General features: G+C 36.5%; 1 long non-coding RNA gene across 2 annotated transcripts in view; it reads left to right on the top strand.

Moving 5' to 3' along the window:
• LOC148538143 (uncharacterized) overlaps window positions 1-16,021 on the top strand; it is a 124,717-nt gene extending 108,696 nt beyond the window's left edge. For both annotated transcript variants that reach the window (XR_015872513.1, XR_015872514.1), the window contains one exon: window positions 14,173-16,021. This is a non-coding gene — a long non-coding RNA (uncharacterized LOC148538143). The remainder of the gene's footprint in view (window positions 1-14,172) is intronic.
• Window positions 16,022-21,573: the final 5,552 nt, after the last annotated feature.

Raw genomic sequence — 21,573 nt, forward strand, 5'->3', positions numbered from 1 at the left:
AAGTATTTCTTTCACTAAATAAAACATTTTACTCACCCGAGATAGCTCAACCTGCTGGGCGATTATTAGGATCATCTATCACAAGAGTCTGTCTTCCTACAGCATCTAGTGGGATCATCATTCTGTATCCTGACCTTCATGATGAGGCTGGGGAAGGGTGTTTGCTGCGGCAACCGAGTGGCCGGCCAACTAGGCATGGTCGCATCTGATGTGACCACGCCAGGAAATATTTACACAAAAATATCCCGAATGTTGTATAAAATGAACATATAGTTCATAAATGATTTTGGGCCTTGCCAATTCTCTGAACAAATGAGAGCAGTAAACAAATTAGAAAAATTAGTTTATTAGAGGCAGCTGAAGAGTTTTTTTCCTGCCATCGTTGTTGAGGTAATAAGTAATTTCTGTCCAGAATGTTGTCCTTATATTGGCATTTCTTCAATTGAATTTTTCAGTTGTTCAATGGAATGTTGAGTATAGGTAATTAATAACATTCCTCAAATATTTACATGCAGAACATTCCGGGAAAGTTTTATAATTAAATTGCTATTACTCAGGGACAACATTTTTCTAATGTTTCCTTTATATTATATTTATTTTCTGTTTAATTAGGTCCTTTCCAAATGCTAGCTCTGAAAGCCTGTGCATGAGAACATATTTTTTTTAAAATGGGGGTTTAGGAATTTCCAGCTCTGTGATTTGGTGACATCAAGGGAAAATGCATGAAATGGGCAGGTCGGGGTGTGAACTGGGTGAAGACAATGCGATTGCACAGAACTGTTCTGTCTTATGAGCATGTCATGAGAGCATAGGAGTATTGTGGGATTGTCGAGGGCATGTAGGTTGAGATCCATGCTATTCTTAGTCATGCATATGGAGAGAGGAAGACTGTTTCAGATAGTCCTCTTGGTGGTGTAAGTGCTGATACTAATGATAACGGTTGCAGCTGTGGACAGAAAAACAGTGGGCCAAGGGGATTACCTCAGGAAGCCGCACAGATCATTTGATTAGCCCTATGGAATCTCATATTAGCATAAGGTAGTAAAACAGGCTTCCGCGACATCACACAAACACAGACAGTTTGCGTTCGACCCAGAATCAGTCCCATTGTGTTCATATACTGTATCATAAAATGGCTAGGTTCACTGGAGTAGACTATACATAAGTAGACTATATTAACTCACAGAATGAATAAAATAATACTTGAGGTGACATAAATAATTCATAGCATATTCACAAAGGCCAAAATATTAAGCATGCATCCAGAGCCAGGGGATCTCTCCTCTAGTGTAACTGGCAGTTAGTGGCCATTGTAGCTATTTTCCCTATATTTTTTACAAATTGGTCTAGAGACCCTCTATGCAGTTAGCACAGTTTGGAATTACCTAAATCTTTCCAGTTAACACATGTGGATAGTGCCATCAGTTTCCAGTTTAGAGTGATGCTTTTCCAAGCACAGAACAGCAATAAAACAATAGTTTAATTCACAGCAAGTCACGTGCCAAATAAAACTAAGCATTCTATATATTTGTTTGAAAAGTTGTATCTTTAGTTATCTTTTGCAATAATTTATTAATATGTGGACAGACCCAAACTTGGTGTATTAAGGTACCCTCCTCCATGTAGCATCTGCCACAATAAAGTAACTCACTGCCCATTCCTGTATATATTGTTTGTGGGCTTACATATGTCTTAAAGAATTAAATGGGTAATGTTTTACAAAATGTTCATAGAGATTATTTTTGGTATATCTAGATGCTGAGACTAATCATTAGTAGGCTAATGAGAATGCTGTATTTTTGGGAGAGGAGAGCTGAATTTGTGTCTTACATTAATTGGCTTACTGTTTATAATGAGAGTACTTATAATCTTCTTATAATTGTGCAAATTATCCCCTTCCTGTAAACATCACAGATAGTTTGTATCTTGTGCCTCTTCCAGATTTACTGATTGGATACAAAGGTTAGCTGGAGGCTGGAGTCATCCCATACAGGGGTGGCAGGGCAACATTTATAATAAACAAAACAGTTCTTCCTTAGACATGTATAAACAATTCAAGGCACAGTTTATGAGACATAACACTTTTGCCCTTAAATTTAAAAGTCTCTTAAATATCTTTGCAACTATGGAAAAAAAATACATGAAAATGTACCCCAGCTAAATCTCGGAATTCTCTACTCTTCTAAAAGAGCTTTGTTTTATTTGGCCCTGGAGAAGTAATACTACTACAAAATATCTTGATATTTGGTACAGATGTGTAGGTCCGGTTCTCAGAGAACTGACATCAACCAAATTTAGGGGTTCCACGTTGAACAGAGTCCAAGTTCGGAATCCCTTTGGGGTACTGAGTCTAACCGAGTCCCGGTTCAAATCTTACCTTGGTTCGGAACCCGGATTTAAAAACTGAAATTGGGTTTTGAATTGCATGCTAACGGGTCATAACATGTAATTTTAGCTGTCTTTTTTTATTTATTTTTAAAAAAAAATCCAAAACCAAAACTTGTGAGGGTGGTTTTGCAAAACCAAAACACGAAGATGAATCCGGATCCAAAACCAAAACACGGGGGTCAGTGCACATCTGTAATATTTGGGAACACAGTGATGATAATAAATTAAATATTGTCATTTAATCTTAAAAAAAATATATGTTTATGTTTCTTCCATGTATACTTGACCATATGTTTTGGTACTATACACAAAATTACAATGTGCAGCATATCGGTATAAAAATAAGTAACCCAACCATGTGAATTTGCAAGGATCAACTTCCATTGCAGTTACAAGGACCCTACTTGTTCATGGCACTAATGGAAAAAATGTGAGACACAAGAGGATTAGACTGTGTATAACAGTCACATCCTGCTAAGGTAGTTAATTAACAATAAGGGAATCTGTCCACACTCTCTTTGCAGCCCCCCCGCCTTCCCTTTTGTCTATCTTTCTCTTAACATTTGAAAAAAAAGGCTGTAGGAAAAGGTCACGTGGCTGACCATTATGTATTGTTGCATTTAGTGCACTATCCTGCTGTGACATGTTCCATTTTGCTGGATCTCATGTTGATTTGTAGCACCAATTCAAGCTGTACGTTATAAGGAACACCTTCAATAAGTGTTAGCTAAGAGCATATTGTGCATTTAGCACACAACAAAACACAGTCAAGTTATATGTACCACATAGAATGTAATTTTGTGTATGAGTGTATATTTTCAGTAAATGTATGTGTATATATATATATATATATATATATATATACACACAAACACATATATATGCTATATATATATATATACACATATATATTGAAGTTTATGATCGCAATAACTATATATAATTATGTATTTTTTATTGTTTACTACATTTGCCTGATTTTGTTATTGTCATTTGTTATTTGTTTTATATAATGTGCTCACAAATTGTAAGACTACTGTATGTTCCTCTACTCTAAGGGGTCAAGAGAACATCCATTAGTAAGAAGCCTCCCTCTGTAGTCATTTGCTTTCTTATAATCCATTTGCTTGTATTTTGCAACGTACATGGAAACAAATGAAAACATACATTTTTACTTTGGAAAACATGAATACTCATGGCCTGGGAACCATTGTAAAGCTTGTATTTGGAGATATGTTAATTTTCTATCAATGTAAGGAAACCTTTTTTTTGTTTTATACTGCACCAAGAATATTTTTTTTTACCCTTATGGTATATTTAGATTTACTGAACATGCTATATGTCATGTAATGATTATAAAATCCGCCAGGCACCAGAGAATGCAACATGTCTAAACCGATTAGATATTTTTGCAGAAATGAATGATTTGGCCTTGACTATTTTCTAAAGGCAAATTGATTGAATTGAGAAAATCTTTGAATCATCAGCACAGATTGCTTGCAGTGGATTTTGTATATGAAAATGTAATCTGCATACTGTGGATAACTTATAATAACGATGTTGCCTTGACCCAAAACCCTTATATGTTTACCTGTATGTACGGGAAGCAATCGGGAAGCCGACTGCCTAAATACCGGCAGCCGGCTTCCCGACTGTCTTATCCCGGCATGAGTGAAATGCCGGGCATCTAGATGTAGACGCCTGCATTTCCCCGACGCCGGGAGACCGGCGCCCGGCACCACGATCGTAGTGATGCCGGGCTCCGCGAGCGGACAGACGCGGGGGGGAGGGTTAGGTTTAGGGCTCCCGGGGGGGACTTAGGGTTAGGTACCCCCGGGAGGGTTAGGGTTAGGCTAGGGGGAGGGAGGGTTAGGGTTAGGCACCCCCGGGGGGGGGGACTTAGGGTTAGGCACCCCCCCGGGGGACAGGTTTAGGCAGCGAGGAAGGTGGTGGTTAGGGTTAGGCACTTTGGGGGGAAGTTAGGGTTAGGCACCCCTAAGGAGGGTTTGGGTTAGGGGGGGTTAGGTTAGGTTAGTCTATACTTACCTATCCACGATCGGGATTTCCAGCGCTGTCGGGCTTCCGCTGCTTCGAACTCTGCTCCTGTCGGGCTGCCGCTGACGGGAATCGAACCGCCGGCCATGCGGCCGGCGGTATATTATACCCATTCCATATGTACTATATACTGAAGGAATAAATAACACACTGTTTCCAGTTATAATTGTGCCAGGTAGCCTACATGTTTTACTATAAGAAACTCTAAACCTCATTTTGTTTTATTAATGACTTATTTCAGCTGATCAGTAAAATGACATATTTTTATTTTCTTGCATCTGGTAAATGGACTTTTTGTAGGTAGATAGTCTTTGTCTCAACTCCCTCTGCCCATCAGACTTTCCACCTCTCTACAATCATTCAAACAGGCTCTCAAGACCCACTACTTCATTAATGCCTTCCAGCTCTCATACTAAGTTGCTGCTACATGTTCCTTCCTCCCCATCTACCCCATCTGTGTCACACCTGTTGTCTTCCCCTCCCTTTTAGAATGAAAGCTCTTACGAGCAGGGCCCTCTACTCTCTTGTGCTTCTCCCTACTTTGCTTTCATCTACTTCTTACTCCCCACTATGGCACCTAACACTTGGTTGCATATGCTCTGCTGCTTATGTGGGTGTTATGGTCGCTAATGTAGCAATGTATATTATACATGTCTTTGTCCTGTATTGTATTGTATTGTACTGTAAGTCACTGGTCACCTATTTGTTTATGTACTCTGTGAGGCACTGTGGACCACTTGTGGGACCATTTATAAATAAATGATAATAATGTGACCGCCATATTTAAGGTCCCTTTGGAACCTCAACTTGCTTGCTCCATTCATTTTAGCACACGTTCCATAATATAAGCAGCCTGGACACTGAGATCAAGTTTTCCAGCATCACTGTGCTATATTTACTGAGTACTGTAACAAGGAATTTGTATTTCTATTTTAAAGAAATCAGGGTTACATTTAAGAACAATAAGAGAGATAAACAAGATATTTAAAGTGAGGTGTTTCTATTTATCTAGACTGTCATGCATTCTTATTTACAGAACTTTTAAAACGAGTGATGCTATACAAATTTGTGAGTTTTTCTTTACTAACTATACAGTACATATATAATTATATATATTTGTTGTGTTTATAGGAATGAGTCTATTGTTTCTCATTTTCCATCATAGCACCAAACACAATAAACCATCATAAACATCAGCACACACCAAGAGAGTGTGATATTTATCACCAAAACATACACCACTAAAAAAACTGGATCAGACCACCATGTCACACAACCACACATTCCAATAGAGTGATTTACGCAACTTTTCTGCCACACGCAGGGTCCTCCATCTCATGTCTCATGTTTGTGCATGATACTTCGTCTTCCTTGGTTACTGAATCCCTGTAATGTGTCATGCTGAATTCATTTGGCCAGAGCAAATCTGTTATATTTCATGGCTGTATTGCCTGTCTTCCATGTCTTAGACCAAATTATTCTGTTTGCCATGAGATTTGGTTGCAATTACATCCATTCATTTTAATTCTACATACTTATCATGGTCACTTGTTCTCACCTGATGTTACTGTATGTTTTTTCTTTTGTCCTTACAGTATGGTTAACTTCTATGTATTGTACATTTGCTCTCTGAATCTGTTGTGTTTTTATGTTTAGCCCTTGTATGGCACTGTGGAAACATATAACTAAAAGTTAATAACGGTGATAATAATAATAATTTATTTATATAGCACCAGCAGAGTCCATAGTTCTTTACAATTGGAGATAAACACACTAATAAAAAAAACTGGGTATTAACAAGACAAAGCAGCAATAAAAAGCAACAGATAGAACTTATCTAAATTAGGCACAAAGAAAAATTATAAAAATGTGAAAAACCAGATGTTTAACCGTATTGCAGCTCCCAATTAGTATCCTGGAAATACTAACAATCAAAGAAACTACATATAAGCACAAATAAAGCATTTTAACGCTCCCTAAGTGCTTTATTTGTGCTTATAAAGCAGCAATCAGTTTATACCTATGTCATATATCTAATCTATGTATGTTCATTTTTAAAGTGTGACCATTCATTGACTGTAGAACTAAAATTACACAGCCAAGCTTTGTTACTACTTAGTACTCTCATCTCATAGGCATACTTGCCTACTCTCCTGGAATGTCCAGGAGACTCCCAGAAGAGTAGGGTGCACTTCTGCAACCTGCCCACTTTCTCAGTCCACATAGCCAGTCCTACTCTGCATGATGCCATTTGCTTGTACCCATCCCTCAATGGCCAACTCCATCTCCTCTCCGGAGGTCTGAAAGAGGGTGAATAATAAATGTAAAATATTGTGAAATAAGAAAATAAAAGCAAGTACATTATGGCTCCTAATGTGGAGCTTTGTTTATGTATAAATAAAGTATATTTGTTTATTTCTATCAATCTCTCTCTCTCTTATGACCCATATAATATAGTGATACGAAATATCTTAGGCACAAATTCACCTATGTTTGTTAATCCAATTGCCTACTGTCTTATTGCCACACTGTGATCTGCTTTCTCACTGGAACTTGGAGGAACTGAAACACTCTGGTTATTGGAGCCCTTAGTTGTCCACCGGAGAATCTTGAAAAACTGAGTTATACTTGGAAATTTTAACGAAGTGAAACATGGGACTTTAGTTGTCTGTATCTAAATTATTACATGTAACATATAAATATATATAAATAAATAAAATGTGAAGGGACATGGTCAACTAGCATAGTGTTAGGTGGCATCATGTGTAAGTATTTTAATCCAAATGAATGAATGAATCTCTGCATCTTTAGCCATTTTTAAACTGTCTGTTCTTTCTAATGATATTTGTTTACTGTACTTAGTACTTAGTATTACCACCTAATGAATTAACTTTAATATATTTCAAGAAAACAATTTATACAATGACTATTTTGAATAATTAAGCAAATAGTCTGCAAAAGTTGTAACAAATTTTTTTTTTTTGTTACAGCATTATCTAAATCGAGACAATAAAAAAAGATAAAAACATTTGTTTCTGGCTAGTATCAAATGGACAGGTGAAATGACTATCAACCATGCCAGACGTTAAATATTATTTTATTTTAATTTGTGGGGACAATCACAATGCATATTGTTATCTCATTTGATTTTATTTTTATTTTATTTTTACTTTCCATACACTGAAAAGCTGCTGTGGGAATTTTGCTGACGTGCGGAGGTTAATCTTCATATATAACATGTGGTTATTAGATTCAAATCACAGCATTTACAGTAATAACCTGTGGTTTGTAGGCTAAAAATCTGACCTGCTCAGCATGTGTATTAGGTTGCAAATCTGCGAGAAATCTGCCAATGCGCAGGCAGTTTAGGCCAAACTATAACTTCAATAAGATCAATGACTTAAATTTCCCCTTCCACCACATTATTAAAAAATAAAATATTCTTTCTCGATGATCTGTCTCACTAAAGAAGATTTCTTCTTTCGTGATAATCCAGAGGCAAAAAAATGATAAGACCCATTGCACAAGAGAACTGCACTATTGGGAGCACCAGCACAAGATGTGGGGAGGGCCAATAGCTACTGAGTATTATAGGCTTGTTTGTGTCCATTGTTTTTACAGTTAATCCGCAATGGTAATTGTAAAGAGCCATTTACGTCAACCATTCAGGGTTTTCCATTTTGTTTCTAACTGGATTACAATGTTTCCAATGAACCGCGACAAGCCAGAAGAAAGAAGATTTTATTTTAAAATGAATAGGAATATACAGGCCATTCAGTGAGTCATTTATTTTTATAAAAAGAATCACATCTTTCTGCATGTCTATTTACTTGTTTATTACATATGTACTGTATAAATATATTTTTTATTGGGATTGAGTCCAAGCTGTCTGCATCAGGTTGGGAATGCCTGGTAACTTGGATAGCAAATTTGTCAATCCATGATTTCTTTTTTTTCTTTACCAAGATACACACAGATGCAGTTCAATGGGGTTATGTAGTAGAAGTAAAAACCCAACAAAAATGAATGTGCCATTGACATGTATGGAGCTTACCATTATTTTTATTTGTTTTTCCCCCATTTCAATAGAGCGATTTGGATTAGACTCTACTGTTTTGGGATCAAAGTAAGATCTCCCAAGGACTCTCCTTCACATATGAACACTCTTGGAATCTGCTTGTGTTTAGATATCAGTAAAGTGGAGTCTCACAGGTTCTCTGGTTTAGCTTTAGGCAATCCTAGTATGAAGACCCATTGGTTTTCTCTGCTTTTAAAACTATGATTTTTCAAGACAGAAGAAAATATATTATTTCACAGTGGAATATTGCAAGTCAAGAAAGAAGAAAATACGATTTTATTAAGTATTTCATAAAGTAGTAAATATAAGATTATGAAGGATTATTTTAGGTTTTATTTATGTGTGGGTTTTATTTTTTCTTAGTATAATGACCAAGGGTCTTAGAGAACTCAGGGGTTTATTCAGACCCAGACGCTAAGCTGCGCTCTCTCGCTGCCAAAAGCGGCCATGTATGCAAATTACGCGATTGCATTGTCTGGTGTAAGGACGCCCTCTATGTATTAGAGAGCGACGGCAGAGTGAGCGCACGCCGGTATAAAGATGCCCACTTTCCTTTCTTAGCACATGTCATCTCCAGGAAGTGTATGATTAATCAGAACCATAGAGAGTCATCGGAGCTGCACACAGCACTTGAGATAGACCCTACTCCACCGCAAGCACTGCGATCACTGCAGGCTGAAATACAACCAAGTGACGTGTACAATGGCGCTTCCATGCTAATTATGCACACCCATAAAACTCTGTTTTGACGCCCAGACATGCCTGCATTCGCAGAACCACTCTCCCATTCTCAAGCACCTTCCCCTGTTACCACCCACAAATGGCACCATCTGTGACTCAAAGTAGTGCTCAGACTTTGTGTTAATAGCGCACGATTCCCGATCACAATGACTGGTTCATGCACGCGCCCTGCGATGCATACGCATGCACTGACGGGCGACAATCACCCATAGAGTGCATCCGTGGCTTAGCGTCTGAGTTTGAATCGGGCCCTCAGTCCATTATACATGTACCACAGGGGCAGTAATCTTGTTATTCCAGTAATCCAAATATAGTTTATCACAACGGCACCACAAACCATGCATTTGGGATGAGCATTTTTTGCATGAGTTCCACGAGCAGACACTTGCATTGACTTAAGTGGTACTTTGCATGTGATAAATTCCACTTACCTGTGTACATTTGCAATCATGGGGTTGATAGGCACGTATTGCCCTCCCACCAAAATGTTTGTAATCATTAGTGTGGGGTTATAGATCACCAGACAATAACTATTAGGGGGCCACCTCACTTTCTTGGAACCGCACATCTTTGATGTATAAATATATATATATTACTAGTTATTTATGTAACACGCACATATTTCGCAACACTTTACAGAGAATATTTGGCTATTTGTGGAACTTACAAACTATAGTCCGAATTCAATTATAATCGAAAAGTTGAGATCCGCAAAAAAGTATCGCCGATTGCGACTTTTCGACAGTCGGAAACTTATCTCTGCTTTTTGCGTACGCGGAAAGTCAATGCAATGTAATAGGTAAAAAAGATTCACCTCTGAATAGCCGGAGAAAAGAAATGCAAATTTTTTATTTTGGGGTGCAAAGGTGGGGAAACCACTCCTGACGCAGTTATCCTTGGGACAGTTCCCCAAAGGATAACTGCGTCAAAAAATCTCTAAAAATAAGAAAGGAACAACCCAAAAAAGTACTTAGAATTTTGGGGTGAAAAGGCACAGAGTGGGGGGACAAGTTCGCAAACTAGCGAAATAAGGTTCTGGGGGTGCTCTAAGAAGGGATTAAGTGTTTTTGGGATTGCAGGTGCTTTTATGAGGAAGGAATTTTACTTTTATTAGAACTGTACTTTAGAGACATTCAAATATGCTAGCACCCATTTTCAGGTACCCCAAATTTGACAGGACTACTTCTTTTCTCCACAAAATACTGCTTTATGCCATTCTTCACCACTTGTGCAAAGACGCTAATTAGAGGAAATTGTGTGAATTTAAGTACCTCAAACAGTTTTATTAGAACTAATCGGGCACTACTACATTGATCCCCAATGTTTCTGCATCTTTTTGGGGGGGTTCAGGCTGATTTCCCCGATTCTGACACCACTTTTCACCTGTTCTGACTTCGCGTGTTGCAGTTTTTGCGTCTTTTGGAATTGAATAGGGCGAATAGCGGGTACACGCATGATAAGTTTATGCGGCTTAAATACGCAATGTAGGCGAAAAGTCCGGCATGCGAAACTTTATTGCGGGATGTGAATCTAATTGAATACCACCCTAAGTTGCCTACCACATGTACACACATACACACTAGGGTTAATATTTGTTGAGAGCTAATTAACCTACAATTATATGTTTAGATTGTACAAACTCCACACAGTTAGGACCATGGTGGGAATTGAACCAGAGACCTCAGTACTATGAGGAAGTAATGCTAACCATTACACCATCGGTGATGCCAAAATCTATCATCTATCTATGAGAGGGAGAGTGATTAAGTTCGGACCGCACAGTCATTTTAATATCTTTTTTTATACAGTATCTCTTCACAGCTTCTGTACATGTTTCTCCTTTGGGTATATTCTTTAATGGCTTTTAGACCCTTGAAGATTGTTACTTCCAAGTCAATTTGCATTATTGTAATTCTCAGTGTGGTGTGTTTATATGCTCTTGCATTAGATGTATGTCCTTTTATCAATCTCAGTTTTATTCACCTCATTTATGCATTTAAGCTACTTTTATGACAGCACTAGGTGAACTTGTATGCATATTTTATTCTAACCAATCACTTTGGTTACATTTTCTAGCACATTATATTTCATTAAAATGCTGTACTAGTTGTCATATGTAAGATTTGCTAAATAATCTTTCAAACAGTAATGTAATTTATATTGTCATAGTTCAGACCAACAAATACTGTATTAAATATAATCCATTAAGAAATCAGGCTATGAGCATTTTGCATATTTCAACTAACCCATAACTGGATAAAACTATCTTGTTCTTTATATTTTAATGTTCTAATTAGTAACCACTTTGAATTTTTGTACATGATCTCAGCAGGATTATATATGCTTTACCATAGTTATCTATTCTGGGATTGCCTCTTATTTACATATAATGTATATGATATACTAGTATTTGTGACCCTTCAGCTCACAAGTTCCCCTCTCCACCACCCTCACCCAGCTGCAAAATGTATAATGTTTCACCTGGTGGGTGCAAGGGCCACCTAGCCTGTGGCAAGCATGTGCCCGGCCAGTTACAGTATGTGTGGCCGGTTGCTGATCGGGCCATGGTGATTGCGATGAAAATGATGTTGTTACACTGGTGCGTTCTGTACAAATGAAGTCTGATGTGCACGTGTGGTGACATAGACTTTAGCAGTCTTCAATTTTGTACAATAGATATATTTCTGTGTGCATCATTCACTAGTCTTTCTCTAATTACTATACTATTTTCCATTTTAAGATTATTGTTTAGAATTGCGAGACAATGAATGTTTACTAAGTATTATTTTAAAATTATATTTGTAATAATTCTTCAGTTTGATGTTTTCAATATACCCATCAAATTGTTGTTTATTATATATTCCAGCTATTTATATACGTAAGGGATTTTCTTTTACTTGAACAGCCACTGCAATCCTACTCTACACTTGACAAACAATTACAGTTCCTTGAAATCCATTGCATTTTATTTTTTTAACTTTTTTGTCATTTCCAATTCACTAACCTCCCTGTATACTAGAACTGACATGACCTCCTCCCTTTGCCTCTCGTAGATCGATGTGGAGCAGCTGCACTTTTATTTGGGTCTGAGATAGGTTATTACCACTAATACTGCTATCTCTGGTAACTGTGAGGAATGCCAAACCAGCACAGGGGGAAAGTAAATGAGCTACTCATCTTGTTGAATCACCATACTGCTTGTCCAATTTACATTATAGTGACATCCCTGCTCTCCTTTCTTTCTTCTTACATACTCTACTATACTCCCTAAACCAGGAATTGGAATTGTTGCTGCTAAATAATCCAATCAGAAGAGTTTACTTGTTTTGGGGGCTCTGTCACTTTGTCCCCCAGAAGCCCATATCGTTAACTGCAAACCATTTTGACCACCTGGGTAATCTTCCTGGATTTTATCTTTATAATATCAATGGAACTTCACCATTGTGTCCCCTCTAGATAGAAAGGTTTCTTAGATATGTGCTAAAGCTAGTATTACCTGATAAATAATTGCCTCAGTTGCTCTGGCATGTATTGTTACTAATACGCTTTATCTAACAAGTCTAAAACATATTTTGAAAATAAAGCCTACAAGTTTGGCATATATTTTTTCCTTTAACTACCATTTTTATGTCTGTAGTGGCTAATAATATACTTGTACAGAAGAAATATATAATATAGTTATTTCAATTGATCTTGAGCTAAACCATGGTGACAGATTTACGGTAGATATTTCCACATTAAAAAGTTGCTGTTGAGGAATTCATTTACATTACCCTCTCTTTTGGTGCCCAACTGTGAGTGATATAAATATTTTAATAAGCAAACCTGCAGGTTTCTGAAGATTATATGTCTTATCAAGTTGACCCTTATAATTATGTTGTCTCCTGTAACCATGGGATTCCTTTTGATTTTGTAATTCTTTTGTAAATATTGAACCACATAAAAGTATGTGTAACCATAAATTGGAAAAGAGGAGAAAATAAAGAAAGGAATAGCATATTAAATGCTATAAACAGAATTTGTGTTGCCATCTGGAAGAAAAGCACAGATGCATTATACATGTGCCTATAAGTACATCTTAAGATAAACCTGCTATTATATCAAACATGTGGTTAACCTTAACAATTTTGTTTATCATAGGCTTTTCATATCTTTCTGTCCTAATACTTCCATCTATAATGTAATATCTATGAATTAATCAAATGTATGTATGTAATCTTTTGTAATAATATAAAGTGCATATTTAACTGTATATTATGTTGCACATATTTACATACTATTACTAGATTCAAGTTAGAATATATAATACTAAATTCCAGTTCGTTATTGCTGTTTTTTTATGTTGTAATTTTGCATTACTGATTATATTTTAAAGTTGTATTAAACTTTAAATCTCTGCAAACACTAACATAGCATTGTTCAAGAATTGTATCTTATACGGTCCACCAGAGCCTAACCTGACTAGACACACTCTAAACAGAGTTTCCCAATAGATGTTATACTTTTGTAAGGAAATGCAATTTTCACAAAAGTTTTCTGATGGAACCATTATTTTGGAGAGTGATTAGAAATACAGTTCAGCAAGTTTTGAGATTCTAGGAATTTTAGTTCATTAAATACTCCAATCCTGAAGTAGTTTGTTGTTTGAAGGTGATGTAAGCTCTTATACTGGTTCAGCTGCTGGAGATGTTAGACTATAAGGGATATATTTACTAAAGAGAGAGTTTTTAGAAGTAGAGTTTTTGCCCATAGCAACCACTCGGATTCTAGCTATTATCTTCTAGAAGGTGCTAGATAAATGATATATAGAATCTGATTGGTTACTATGGGCAACAACTCCACTTCTAAAAATCCACACTTTAGTAAATATACCCCTATAAATCTAAATTCCTCCTCTTGTCTCTCCACAGGACTGCAGTGAGGAGCATCCTCATTTGTTCCAGCAAAAACATACATGCATTCTGATGGTGAAAGCAAATTGAAGACGTATTTGAAACTTTACATTGTTCATTTTTATGTTTAGGAAAAAAATAATACAAAAATTGTAGTTCCAAAAATTAAATAAAACATGACTTAATTAACACCATATGGATTAAGACAAAAATAGCCATACTGTATGGATGTGAAAAAAACCCTAACAAAATTAGTTAAGTTTAGTTACTTACCTTTGGAACATATATTATTCTGTCTTATTTAAAAAATAGTTTGGTGTGTTAAGATAAATGTATTTGTGAATAATGGCTGTAAGCAAACATTGAACTTCTTCAAAAATTTAAAATGGGTACTCACCAGACTGTGGCACCCGAGTCATGCATGTTTATGCCTTCTATTCTCGCTGGAGGTAGGATTCCCTTAATTTACTCCTCATAATCCAAGTACTCCAAGAAAAGTGGGGAACCACCACCAGTTTAGAAGCTGTTTTGCTGTCTTCAGTCACCTTATCTTAAACCCGCATTTATATATCCAAACAATGTTTGCTGCAATCGACCTTAAAATGTTTCAAGGGCCTCACTGCATTCAAACCTGCACCACTGAACCCCATAACTGGCGTTCACACCTTACTGATATTTTTGCAGCCTGGCTACTTAATATTTGTTCATATCAAGGGACAATTTCTGAAACAAGAGCTCCATTTTCAATCTTATGTTTCTTTCTGATTTTGTCTTAGTAAAGCTGGATCTTCTCCCCTACCTCATGCTAAACCTCCTTCGCCTCCTCATTCTCTTCTGACACAAGACAAAAAATGGGACAGACTCTATAAATAAGGCCAAAGAAAAAGCACAAGACTACTTATACTTCCACTCAGATATCACTATGCATCAGAAACTTTCAATGAGCTCCACAACACATATGAGATAGCTCACTCTGCCCCTTGAGTCATTTTATAAGGCATTTGTGGTGTCAAAAGAGCACATGGTATGTAAAAACCAATAGGAAAGAACCAGGAAGTGTACGTTGGGTCTCTGTAGGTTTTGCAGCTTCATTTGATGGCGACATTCATCGGAAACAAGTAGCCCAACTGAGGTTTGTGACTTCTGAAACTGATAAGCATTGACAGTGCTTTTCAAAACACTGAATAAATCGATGCTTAGTAAATACTGTATACTGTATTTGGCCATCCCAACCGCCAACGATGTCCATTGGTTTCAAAATGCTGGAAAACCCATAATTTTGTAAACTTACTCACTAGAGTCATCCAAATATGACTGCAAAAAAGTCCTATAAACACAGTAGATGAAAATAACAATTTGCTTTTTGGAGACAATAAGTAAGCAGCAGCACTGCTTCCTACAGTTTTAAAAAAGTACCAATCATTACTTCAATTACTGATTGACTTTAACCTTTTCAAAGTTGTCCTTTACAAAATGTAAAGCTACTAAAACAATAAATTGAAACACTTTGTAAACATTTTGTTGAAAGTGAAAGGATGCCTAATTATAGCACTGCAAAATGTTACATTCCCATAGTTCGCAGAACAAACATGTGATATTGGTTTAGCAGTTGAAACATATAATCCTCTTGTGATCTTCTCTGGATTGTGATTTATTGACTTGTATTTACATCAGGGTGTCTGTGTCATGGCATCAATGTCAGGTTAAGCATTACTAAGTAAGTAGTGGCTTTTTTTTACAAGATTACAACACTAATCTCCTGGAGGATACAACTGTCCATATTGACTCAATGGTTTAAGATTTTTTTTCTGTACTCTTCATTTTTTTTTCATTTACCTTCTACATTTGTTAATCATTTCTACGTATACCTGAGACAAATAAAATCTAGTATTATTGTTTATGTGAATTTTCTCTTATCATTACTTTTAAGCTGGATAATTTGTACAGGAGCAGCACTCTGCAGCACACAGCAGTTTCTGAATGTTTATTTGTGATGTCACTCCACACATTTTTGTGCTTATTATATCCGGAATCAGTTGAAAATGCAGAATTTCAAGACTGGGTTTTCCAAATGATGTTGGCACAAAGCATAAATTTTTTTCCACAATAGGCCTACAAGAGGAATTACATAGGATTTTTTGTATGATTCTAACATACTCCTTGTTTCTTGAAATATTACATTTAAATGTGGTTGTAAATAGCCACATATCAGATGTGGTTTTAAAATTTAAACTGCAGTAATATTATCCTGCGGTTTTGGGGGTGGAAACGTAAACTGCATCCAATATGTGTCAGTTTGCATACTCCTAACTAGAGATGAGCGGTTTTGCTGAAACCTGAACACACCGTAACTATGGTACCAACTTGGGTCTTCTTGTAAGTTTGGAACTCAGATCTAAAAACTGATACCCGTGTATCTTGGATTGCATTTAAGCCCCTACCTCGTTATTTCACGTGCTGTGAGGTGGTCAAAATTGACTGTTAATGACTGGAAATTAAAGTTATTGATGTTAATAATACTGTAGGAACAAAAACAAATCCTAGTTACATGATTTTAGCTGTTTTTATAAATTTTTAAAGAAATCCAAAATCGAACCAAAACTTTTTAGGGTGGTTTTGGCAAAACCAAACGATGATGATTTAAAACCAAAACACAGGGGTCTGCGCACATCTCTACTCCTAAATTGCATTAGTGGTTTATGGTCAAATTGCATGGTAAAACCAGATCTGAAATCTCATATTCTGTAATAAGCTCTACTGAGCGTTGGGCCTGTACCTCTAGCGTGCCATTAAAAAAATATTTTGACTCCTCCCATTGCTGAGTAATGCTAGGTCTCCTGGTTGTTATGTACCAGACTAAGACTACCAAAAGGGCCATCATGCATTGACAGCCCATGAATGTTCATGCATGTTGGTGCTTCTAGTACTACAAGCGCTAGCATGCACATGGCAGCAAATGCATACTGCCCTCATTATGAAAGAATTATGCCACAATTATAAATGAATAACATAGTCTTGTGCTCATTATAAAATAATACATTAATATTGTCTTAGTTATAAAATAATAAGTTAATATTGCCTCCATTATAAATAAATTATTATTGACCATATTTAATTCATTAGCTGATAAATAGGGGAGTTGATAATCTATATGTAAAAAAGAAAAAAACAAGGAACAAATGGACCATTACCGAGGAGAACTCAAAACAAAATGAATTGAGACTTTGATGAGCTAGGTAATTTAATAGCCAAACAGAAGCAGTGTCTTAAACTAATTGGCTACATATTATTTATTATGACTAATTATGGGGGAATAGTAATTAATTTATAATGAAAGTAATATTTATTTATTTTACTAGTATTTTTGACCTATCATTTGCCGGGTTGCTAACTAGCATGGCACCCCTGTGTATCCTTCATCGAAGACCCCCCCTGTATCTTTCTCTGTCACCCACTCTATGTCATCTCTGTACTTCCTCTCATCTCCATCTCTCTCTCTCCCCCCTCAGGGGATGTTGGAGAAAGGGGGGGTTGCACAGGGGGCACCAGCTCCTAGTGCTAACATTCCTTGTTTTACTTTTCCCACTCCTCCTTTCTGTCTCTGTTTTATCTCTGTCCCCCTACCCATCTCTCAATCATCTCTCTCTCCCATATCTCTTTCATCACTGCTCCCCTTTTCACCCATCTTTCTGATCGGTCTCCTTACTCCCCCCAATCTCTCTCATCTCTGACTCCCATCATGGGTGGTGGGGTTCACAAGTGGAGGGTGTGATCGATAATGTCACACATTGATAGGACAAAGCGATCAGTCCTGTGCATCATACAGTGCTGGCTGGGGTGAGAAGTGAGACTGTGGCTAGATCTAACAGTCAATTGCCAGTGATAGCTGTAATGAGGTGAGGCCCCCCACATGTTCTATACTCCACAGTTAGACACATGCCTTACAACTTTATAGAATAGATTAATAGGTAATAGATTATGGAGGCAAAATTAATGTATGTGAATATAGCAGGGGCAAGACAATTTTTTTCTTTTATAATGTCAGCTATATGAACTAGTTAATGATGGAGGCAAATATTATTATTATTATTATTATTATTATTATTATTATAATCATGGGTGCATCATTTATAGTGCCTGCTTGTGGCACTATAACTGCTTGTATGCAATTACTGTGCATGTAGTACTATAAGTGCCAGTATGCAAGAATATTCATAGGCTTTCAGTGCATATTGGCACTTGTAGAACTACAGTATAAGTGTCAACGTATACAATGGTCCAAATGAATATGAGCATGTGTAGTATCCAAATGGTGCACTTTAGATGTGAGTAGAGCTTACACTATAGATTGACAATATTACTTTGGACAAGGGGTACCAGGAAAGGTCCAGTGCTACTGAGCATTGTGCTGGTAGTTTCTCGCTGTGGGTCTGAAAAATAAATTTGGCTCCTCCCCAGGAAAATGAAGGCAGAGGCGTTTTTATCTATTTATTTACTTTTCAGAGCAAATAGTTCAAATCGCATGCAGTATGCAGTATCTCGTTTGTCAGAACCATTTATTTTATTTTTTTACTATAAAGCAGTGATTTGCTGTGCAACTTAGCAACTGTTGTGTGAACTACGGGAAGTTTTGTATCTCATTACTGTCTCCAAATCACCAATGATGTTTCTACCTGTAGTACCTGTAGTAAATTGCACAGTTTACAAACCATACACCATACATCAAACTGCAGTTTACTCATACTGCAGTTCAGTGAATTTCCTTCTTATGCATAGGGCCACATTTCTGTTAAATAAAAAATACTGATTTAAACAAAGTTGATCATATTGGAGGTAGGTAACTATGGCCACCGGGTCTGCAGCAGTCCCTAAGACAGTATGGATTGCCATCTCCTCTGGCTCCATAGTGGAACGCAAACAACATAACCACTTTTTAGATTTCAAATATGTGACCTTTTTTTTAATTTCCCCAATAAAAGTCAATGACCAAAACAGATGATTTATCACTTTCTCCTGACATAACACACCCATACATCAGCAATCAATTGGAGCAATTCTGCATTTTGTAGATGATTGCGTAAAAACATCTACAATGTATGTGGTTCACAGGTCGCAGATTCTGACCAAAAAGTGATTGAAATTGGTGAATCAGGTTGTCCAAAATGTTGGATTTCACTGACCAATTGGGGCTGAAGAATGCTAGTGTATGGTAACAATCAGCCAATTTGCTGACCATCACTTTTAGCTGATCTGTGATTTGCTGAATATTATCTGCAAATCACTGAACAATATCGTAATGTATGGGCATAAATTGGTGGATTGGAGAAAAAATGTTTACAGAATCTGAAGCTTTTTTTGTGATGGATGCTGTATGGACCCCTTTAGACGTAGGCGAATAGGGTATTGTCAGACTCACCATTATACATGCGAGAAGGTATTAGTATTTCCCAATCAGACCTCAGACCTTGTGTATCAGGAGGAGTGTACCTGTGAAATTTTGATCTGACTGTACAGTATATGCCAGTTTTGAGATTTTGGCATTTTGTAATAATTTTGTGATATTTATTAGTAAAGTATGTGTAGCTTCCTCAAAAACCAACTCTAACTGAATTTAAGTTGAACTAAATATATATTAATTAAAAAAATCAGTTATATTATTTCTTTTTAGGTACTTGTCTCTCTGTAAATGAACTCTTTCAACTAATGTATTGTAAATGCCACTTCTATAGGGTAATGCACTATAGCCCTAACATACAATTTGTTCTTTACACAAACATGTATTATAATGTATTAATTCCATTATTTTTCACATGCTTTAAAATACCACTCTCACTCCCAATATTGGCCTGTATTTTAAGATGCCATCATAAATATGGAGTTCATGCATTAAAACATACATAACAGACATTTAACACACATAAACACATAACATACATGTCACATTTGTTTATAATAATTTGGTATTAACACTAAAATTTATAGTTAAATATTATATTATTTGTTAAATATTTAAGCTTGGAGAGCAGACAAAGCAAGGTAGGTATGTTTTACTTCTTCATGCACATCTGTAAGTCATACTGCAGGAGACTCTGTGATACAGTAGTCTAGCTCCAATGCAGATGCAATACATTGAGGTTAAAGGCTGCTGCTTATGTACTTTGATGTACATTTTAGCTCATCAATCCACCACTAATACTACTACTACTACTACTACTACTATCAACAATGCAGCTTTTTAATTACACAATGTGAATTCATGATTACCTTCTTTTATACTGCAATTGTATTTATGTGGTTACTCGTGGCAACTTAAACTTACTGTCTTGAAAAATATTATTTACAATTAAAGCAAACAGGTATGCTGTAAATGGCAATTACCCCCCCCCAACAAATAAAATAATAATAAAAAAGTGAAAAATCATCTATAATTGAAGTTAGTTACTGTTTATGTTAGTATTATTTTGTAAATATATAAATATAGGGTCTTAGTAAAATAGAGAAGACATTTAATTTTCAGCAATACTGATTATGTCTAAAGTGTTACATCCTTTTGTGCTTTTTCTGTCAATTGGAAAGTTTCAAGGTTACTTTAGATTATCCAATAAGATGAACTATAGCAAGTGTTATGCTTTATAATTTCACGTACAGTATTCTTGAAACATAATGGCTGAGAAACAGCAATTCTGTGGGAAACCCATTATACAGAATGGAAAAATCTCCACTGCCGCAAGTATTAGCAGTTTATGTCAAAGGGAAGTGCAGCTGATTAATCAACTTGATATTATCCAAACTGATTAAACAATGAGACGTCATGGGGCTTTGCTGTCTGTCCTGAAGAGTGCTCATCATAACTTATAAAGAGAAATCCCATCACATCTCCCTTGGGGGTAAACTACCTCTTAATTTTTTCTCTTTCTGAAGATTAATTTCATTGTTGCGGAACCTTTATTAGAAGAACAGTAAACTAATCATTATACAGTTCCAAACACTGTGACCTTTTCTGCCAAGGATATTTTTTTCTTTAAACATTGTTTTTACAGGTCCCCATCACTTTATACTTCCCTGTTTATAACAAGATTTAAGAGGAACATTTAAAACGTTTAGGAAAACAAACCAGTAGAAATTATTGCTTTGCCAGTGAGTGAAAAACTGTTAATGTACAATGACTTTAATAGTGATGATGAGATACCGTAATAGACAGGTATAGGCATAGCCGAACTTTGCAGGATGTTCAGCGGCACCTCACCTGGAAATGAATTTCCCCCAAAGGGTAAAAATATTTCAACCGGACAAGTGGAGAGAGAAGAATGGAGCGGGGGGAGGGATGGTTACAATATCCGGTGGAGGTGCATGGGCAGACACATTCTCCCTGTATTTTTTCTGGAAAATACAGAGAGGAGTCTGCAGATGGGATTTGCA

Source organism: Taudactylus pleione, unplaced genomic scaffold (genome assembly GCF_031769625.1).
Source record: "Taudactylus pleione unplaced genomic scaffold, aTauple2 ptg000041l, whole genome shotgun sequence".
In the NCBI taxonomy this organism is placed as follows: domain Eukaryota; kingdom Metazoa; phylum Chordata; class Amphibia; order Anura; family Myobatrachidae; genus Taudactylus; species Taudactylus pleione.